Here is an 8020-nt window from a genome sequence, read left to right as displayed (position 1 = left end):
TCCCCCTCCCCCCCTGCAATAGCTCTGCGCCCCCCCCCCCCCCTAGGACCCACACTTTGGGAAGCTCTGATCTAACAGGACCTTACACGCATATCCAGGCTCATTCACACCTGAGCACCACTGAACCTGGATTAAATGTGTGTGGAGATGTTACTACTCCCTCTTGTGCTGACAAGTTACAATAGCACCAGAAAGTCTAAAATTGCTCTAACAGTGTTTTCAGTGGAGAAGGAAGCACTGATCTCTGAAACAGGAAACATCTTTATGATTCTTGTTGTTTTAAATATCAGCCACAAAGTGCTACACTGGAGCATCATGATGCAGGCTCAGTCAACAGGGTAAGGAGATCCCAGACAGCTGAGAGGAAGTTACCTGGATGAGGATTTCTCCCACCGACAACATCCAGATGAACACTGGAGCTTTTTATAGGCATCCTACAGGCCAACGTAGCAGGCAAGATTAAAAAAGGCACTTTTATTCAAGTACGATCAACACATATCTAAATCATTTCTAATAATATAACAATTCGCTTTTAAAAATCTCTCTTGGTGCTTGGATCCGATTGCTGATTTGCATTTGCTCCATCTTGTTGACGTGGTGGAGTCGTCGCTGCCTTACCTGAGGTGGTCTTGTGATGTGCACGCCTATTTCTGTTGTTCAAAAGCCATTTGTTGTTCAAAAGGCATTCAAAGACAAACTGTCAAAGTGGTCTAAAATCCACTCAAAAGATGCAGAAAGTCCTGTCTCCTGTCTCCAAGCAACACCACATGTAAAGGGCTTAGAGATACTAAGTGACTGTGAGGAAAACCAAAAATGATTGCAAAAGGTTTCAGGTTAGCTCACAATGCGTTGGAATCGTGAAGTCACAGTTGCTCTCATGAAAAGCGAAGATTTTCCCTCTATCATTGTGAAGCAGAATTCACCAAGCGTTGGATTTTTCACCCACTAATAGGGAACGTGAGCTGGGATTAGACCGTCGTGAGACAGGTTAGTTTTACCCTACTGATGATGTGTTGTTGCAATAGTAATCCTGCTCAGTACGAGAGGAACCGTACTGAACCGTACTCCAAGCTCATGCTTGGAGAAAAGACACACAAGGGAGACCAAACCAAACAGATCTGTGACTCAAGTCTTTACTACACAAGCCACAGTACAAGGAGAAAAAAGTGAAATGACACAAGGTTAAAGGTGGCCTGCATGTTCTGCAAAGATGAAAGTCATCAGTTGTCAAAATGCCCAAGCTTCTCAGAAAAGTCACTAGACCACAAATGGACATTTGTGAAGGACAATAAACTGTGCTACAGGTACTTAAAGGTGGTCCACAATGCCAGAGACTGTCGTCATCACCACACTCATCCTGTTTGCACAATGAGAGTCACATGGCAAATGAAAGGCCTACAAACGTCGCTTCAACCACAAAAAATGACACCATGGCAGCCATAGCTCTGAATGTTACCAAGGTGGGTTAATCAGGTAGTACCGCCATGATCTTTTCCAAGATGGCGCCGAGTATGGCAGCCTTGTCGCGAGCTCCCCCAAGCAACAGCTTTTTTCTGTGTTTAATTTTACTTTTTCTTCATTTTTTCGCGAGTAGCACATGTCTCCTTGTGTACGACCGACAAACCTTACTGGACATAAAAGACGGTCTTTCTTATAACTTTCCGGAGTTCAAGTTTTGCAACACGGACGCTCCGTTTGCAGACCCCCCATTCATCTCACCTGAGACGCCTTTGTTCTCTGGCCCTGGAGGATGGAGATGCTGTAGCACAGGTCCTGCACACCACACTGAGCCATCTAGATGAGGGACGTGGGAACTATGTGAGAATGCTGTTTATAGACTACAGCTCAGCGTTCAACACCATAGTGCCCCACATCCTTACGGATAAGCTCCGGGATCTGGGATTCAGCACATCCTTGTGCAGGTGGATTCACAGCTTTTTGACTGCGAGACCACAGTCGGTGAGAATAGGGGATGTGTACTCTCATACCCTTTCACTGAACATAGGGGCCCCCCAGGGATGTGTGCTTAGCCCTTTTCTTTATTCCCTCTACACCGCGGACTGCACGGCCAGATACCCCACTAACTCCATTGTGAAGTTCGCTGACGACACAGTGGTGGTAGGACTCATCTCCGGGAATGACGAGCGGGCCTACCGAAGCGAGGTGGACGGTTTAGCAAAGTGGTGTGTGGCAAACCACCTCTCCATGAATATCAGCAAAACAAAGGAGATGGTGATTGATTTTAGGAGACAGAGAGGCGAGAAAACTCACACCCCAATTCAGATCAATGGAAACCCTGTGGAGAAAGTCTCTAATTTTAAATACCTCGGTGTTTATATCAACGAGGACCTTAATTGGAACACACATACGGACTTCCTCATCAGCAAAGGCAGACAGCACCTCTATCATCTGACGCGTTTAAAGAGGTTTAAGATCTCCAAGAACATCCAGAGGAGATTCTACACCGGGGTCATTGAGAGCATCCTGTGTAATAACATCACGGTGTGGTACGGGAACTGCACAGTACAGCAACAGAAAGCCCTGCAGAGGGTCGTGCGCACAGCTGAACGCACTATGGGAACATCTTTACCAACACTGCAGGACATCTACGCTGAAAGGTGCAGATCCCGGGCCATCAGGATCACTAACGACTCCAGCCATCCCGCTTACAAACTGTTCAGGCCACTGAGGTCAGAGAAACGCCTCTGTAGCCTGAAAACAAGAACTGAAAGGTTCAGGAGGAGTTTTTACTCACAAACAGTGAGACTCCTCAATCAAAACACAAATCGGACAACATGATGGACAATTCCATACACAGTATATAATTTTCCTTTGAGTTTTATCCTTATTTTTATTTGTATTTTATCATATACATCTGTATTTATGTAAATACGTACACTATAGCTCTTAACTATTACAGCGTAATATTTTGCACGATATTATACATTTTTATACTTTTATATAGATATTTTTTATTATAAGTTTAGTAAGATGCACAGTCGGGGGGGAGTACTTTTTAGCCGGAAAAAACATTTCACTGTGTGTTGTACTAGTTATAACTACATGTGACAAATAAATAAAGAATTGAATTGAGGCCACAAACGCCGACGCAGAGGGAGAAGATCTGGCGTTCTGGTTCGACTGAGACGGCGCACTAACAGACCACCGTTACCCAGTTTATTACTGGCTAATGTGCAGTCTCTGGAGAACAAGCTGTGCGAGCTTTGGGCACGGATCTCATTCCAGCGAGAGATGCGGGACTGCTGCATGATCTGCCTCACAGAAACCTGGCTATCGGACAAGGTACCGGACTCCGCAATACAACTACCGGGGTTCTCCGTGCATCGCGCGGACAGGTCACAGGATCTTACTGGGAAAAGCAGAGGCGGTGGTGTGTGTTTCATGATCAACAACAGCTGGTGTGATTATGCGAACGTGCACCCGGTCAAATCCTTCTGCTCACCGGACTCACTGGAGTACCTGATGATTAAGTGCCGGCCATTCTGGCTACCGAGGGAATTTACAGCAGTGATTATTACGGCTGTTTACATTCCCCCACAAGCCGACACTGACCGAGCACTCAGGGAACTGTACAGCGCGATCAGCAGTGAGGAAACCGCACACCCAGAGGCAGCGTTTATCACGACCGGGGACTTTAATAAGGGAAACCTGAAGAAAGTCTCACCCAAACTCCACCAACACATCCACTTTAACACTCGTGGAAATCGGCTACTTGACCACTGCTACGCCTCTTTCCGGGATGCGTATAAAGCCCTCCCCCGCGCCCCATTCGGCCAATCAGATCACCGCTCCAATCCTGCTCCTGCCCGCCTACCGGCAGAAGCTGAAACAGGAAGCTCCAACCCTGAGGGCGGTGCACTGTTGGACGGACCAATCGGAGTCTGCGCTGCAGGACTGTTTTGATCACGCGGACTGGGAAATGTTTCACGTGGCTGCTAGGGACATTGATGAATACACAGACTCAGTCTGCGGATTTATCAGGAAATGCGTGGAAGATGTCGTCCCATCCAGAACAGTTAAATCCTTCCCAAATCAAAAACCCTGGATTAACGGAGATGTTCGCGCGGCACTGGCGGCACGGAGCACCGCCTTTGCCTCCGCGAACACATCGGACTACAAACACGCACATTACCAACTCCGGAAGACGATCAAAGCAGCCAAACGTGAGTACAGGGACAGGGTGGAGCAACAGTTTGACAACCCTCGGAGTATGTGGCAGGGACTAAACACGATCACAGACTTTAGAGGGAAAACCAGCACACCGCAGACCACGGCCTCTCTGTGTGAGGATCTAAACGTATTCTACGCTAGATTCGACACAGCGAACACCATGAAACCGGACAGTGTGCGCACCGCGGATGACGTCAGTGCGCACACTGTGTCTGAGGAGGATGTGCGGAGGTGCTTCAGGAAGGTGAACGCACGCAAAGCTACTGGTCCGGACGGGATTCCCGGCCGCGTCCTCAAGTCATGCGCGGCTCAGCTGGCTGGAGTGTTCACGCACATCTTCAACCTTTCCCTCTCTCTGTGTGTAGTCCCAGCCTGCTTCAAAATGGCCACCATCGTCCCTGTACCCAAATCCTCCACCATCTCCTCATTGAACGACTGGCGACCTGTAGCCCTGACCCCCATCATAAGCAAATGCTTCGAGAAGCTGGTCAGGGACTTCATCTGCTCTGCAGTACCCGACTCACTGGACCCTCTACAGTTCGCATACCGCCACAACAGGTCCACTGATGATGCCATAGCCCTGACACTACACACTGCCCTGTCACACCTGGAGAAGAGAGACACGTATGTGAGAATGCTGTTTGTAGATTACAGCTCAGCATTCAATACCATCGTTCCCTCGAAGCTGGATAGGAAACTGCAGGATCTAGGACTGAGCAGCTCCCTCTGCAGCTGGATCCTTAGCTTCCTGTCTGACAGACGCCAAGTGGTCAGACTGGGCAGCATCACCTCATCCCCCATCACACTGAACACTGGTGCTCCACAGGGGTGTGTACTGAGCCCTCTCCTATACTCACTCTACACCTACGACTGCATAGCCACTAACAACTCCAACATCATTGTGAAGTTTGCGGACGACACTACAGTGGTGGGTCTTATCACCAACGGTGATGAGACAGCTTACAGGGAGGAGGTCAGCGCCCTGACCCACTGGTGTCAAGACAACCATCTCACCCTCAACGTCGCAAAGACAAAGGAGTTGATAGTGGACTTCCGGAGGTGCAGAGAAGTACACACCCCCATCACCATCAACGGCGCTGCTGTGGAGAGAGTGAGCAGCTTCCGGTTCCTTGGTGTATATCTGGCTGAGGATCTTATGTGGTCAGGACATATAAACAAAACAGTGAAGAAGGCGCAACAGTGCCTCTTCTTTCTCAGGAGACTGAAAAGATTCGGCATGAGCCCCGCATCCTCAGGACCTTCTATCGCTATTCCATTGAGAGCATCCTCACTGGATGCATCACCACCTGGTATGGTAACAGCACCGCTTACAACCGCAAAGCTCTCCAGAGAGTAGTGCGGTGTTCTGAACGGATAATTGGAGGTGAGCTTCCCTCCCTCCAGGACATCTACAGGAAGCGGTGCCTGAGGAAAGCGGGGAGGATCATGAAGGACTCCAGTCACCCCAGCCATAAACTGTTCACACTACTTCCATCAGGGAGGTTCTGTAGTATCCGGTCCCGAACCAGCAGACTGAGAGACAGCTTTTTTCATCAGGCCATCAGACTGCTGAACACACACATTTACATACAGTCCTTGTCTATGTAACCAAAGGGGGTTGCAGGGGGAGGTGTTTTGTAAACTATTGTTTGAAGTTTGTCAATAAAAGGCAGCGAGAGGAGGCCACCATCGTGGTCATTTGTCGTGCTGGACACAGATGAGAGGCCTCCCTTGCGCAAGAAATCGATCGAACACTGTTGCCTTGTTTTTCTTTCATGGGAATAAGTCCTGGATACAGCGGGGTCTGAGTTTAGACCCAACATTATTTGGTCCTCCGAGCCGGATTCCAAGAATTTCGCCGCACACTGAGGAGAGAAAGGACACGCCGCAGACTGTCGACAACCAGGCCGTTAGGACGCCTGACAAAGCCCTGGAGTGTTAAATTCGCGACCAGGCCGGTGGAATAGCGTCTGAACTCCCCTCGTGGACGGCGACTGACGGGATTCTAGGACTCTCCTGTGAACGAAACACAACACAACGGTAAGCAATCAGAGAGCGTCTCTATAACCGTGTGAATGAATGTGGGATCCTAGATAGAAACGCGTCACCGTGATTCTGCGTGAAACGCGAGTCCGGGGGAGCGCTGGTCACGAGAGCGCACGTGGACCCAAAACAATAGAGAGCGGCTACGGGCTGTGCATTAAACGTGAGTCCGGGAGCGCGCTAGCCGCGTGAGAGAGACGCAGGCTTCTCCGCCGTTTGGGGGCGTGGAGATAACCTAGGTTCGGTAGCTCCGCCGTGAGGAGTCCGGAATCTCCGCCATTTGGGGCGTTGGAGAGTGTCCGAAGGTTGAATTCTCCGCCATTTGGGCGTTTGAGAGCTTTCAACAGAAGTTAGAGGCCTATAAACAGTGTGAATGAACGTACGTGTGTATGAGTGCCAGTAAAGTGAACGCAGCAACACAGAAGGAAACGTAAAGCGGTGTTAACGTAATTCTGTGACCTGTTGTGTACACATAGCCTGGGTTTTGGAGTAAGGCGCTGCCTACTGCAAACTTGAGAGAATTGTCATAATGGGGAATAAAATCCCTCCCATAGGTTGCCCAGCGTGTGAAGAGGTCTCTTTTTTTTCTCTTGTACTTTTCCCATTGTTGTGAAATTTTTTTCAGTGTTATTCTCTGCAACGCTGCCGATCTCCGACTGTATTCCCATGTGATGTCTTTGTTGTGTGTGTAAGTCGGGGGGGTCCTATTCCTCTGTGGGGCAACCTGCATATGGCCAATAAAGCATTCATTCAATTCAATTCAATTCAAAATGTGTAAGTCTGCCTTAGAAGGGGATGTAAAATTTATGGAGAAATTTTCACCGGGCAGCACGCAGTATATAGGTTGTTGGCGTAAGAAATATGGATTTGAAGGGACATTAGTGGAAGTTCAGTGTAAAATGCTGGTAGAAAGAATAGCTGTAAGTGTAGCAGGTAAAAAGTGAAGCAGAGGAAGGAATTGCAGTTAGCAGTTGCTAAGTTGTGGCTGGAGCAGGCTCAGAAGAGGAGAGAAGCGCAGAATGTTAAAAGAGCAATATTGCAAGCAGTAGTTGGGAAACCTGAGGATGAAACCACAGCTCAATCCACTGCAACTACTCTAGAACAACACCGTAGAAAAGTTTTAGAAAGAGCAAGAATGTTAGCAGAAAGAAGAGCCAGAGAAGAACGTGAGAGAGCAGAGGCAGAAGTGGAGGACAGATTAAAGGCTGAATATGGAGAGGCATTAGGAGCAGCGTTGAGTCCATTACAGACTAGGCAAGAGAGGAGACAGAAAGGAAAGAAAGTGAACATAAATGTTACAACCACATATCCATCCCTGACACAACACAAAAAAAAACACATGGTGTTTCAGCCCCAGAGTATGAAGATGAAGGAAGTTTTTCTCCTGATCCAATCCATGAGGTGAACACTTACCCTATGGTAGAGGTTGCTAACCCGCATTTTGGAGTGGATGCAGATAATAGCCGCACTATTCATGTTTACCGGCCATGGACCAAGTCTGAATGTGCTGATGCTTGTAAGAGCCTTGGAGACCCATTGACTAATGTTGATGAGTTTATAGCTCGACATAGACAGCTTTGTTCCTCGTACCGTTTAAATGGACAGGAAACTGAGACTACCTTTAGGAGATGTCTCACTTATAACTGGACCCGTGTCAGAGGACAGTACACGGGCAGAGGGCCAGGTGATAACACCCTGCCCTATGGAGATGCAGGTCTCACTATCCAAATTAATGGAGTGTATGATCGTCTCAGAAATACTTTTAGAACAACTGCAGACTACACAA

This window comes from Astatotilapia calliptera, chromosome 15 (assembly GCF_964374335.1).
Source record: "Astatotilapia calliptera chromosome 15, fAstCal68.1, whole genome shotgun sequence".
Taxonomy (NCBI): Eukaryota; Metazoa; Chordata; class Actinopteri; order Cichliformes; family Cichlidae; genus Astatotilapia; species Astatotilapia calliptera.
Note: the sequence above shows the minus strand (reverse complement) of the source record.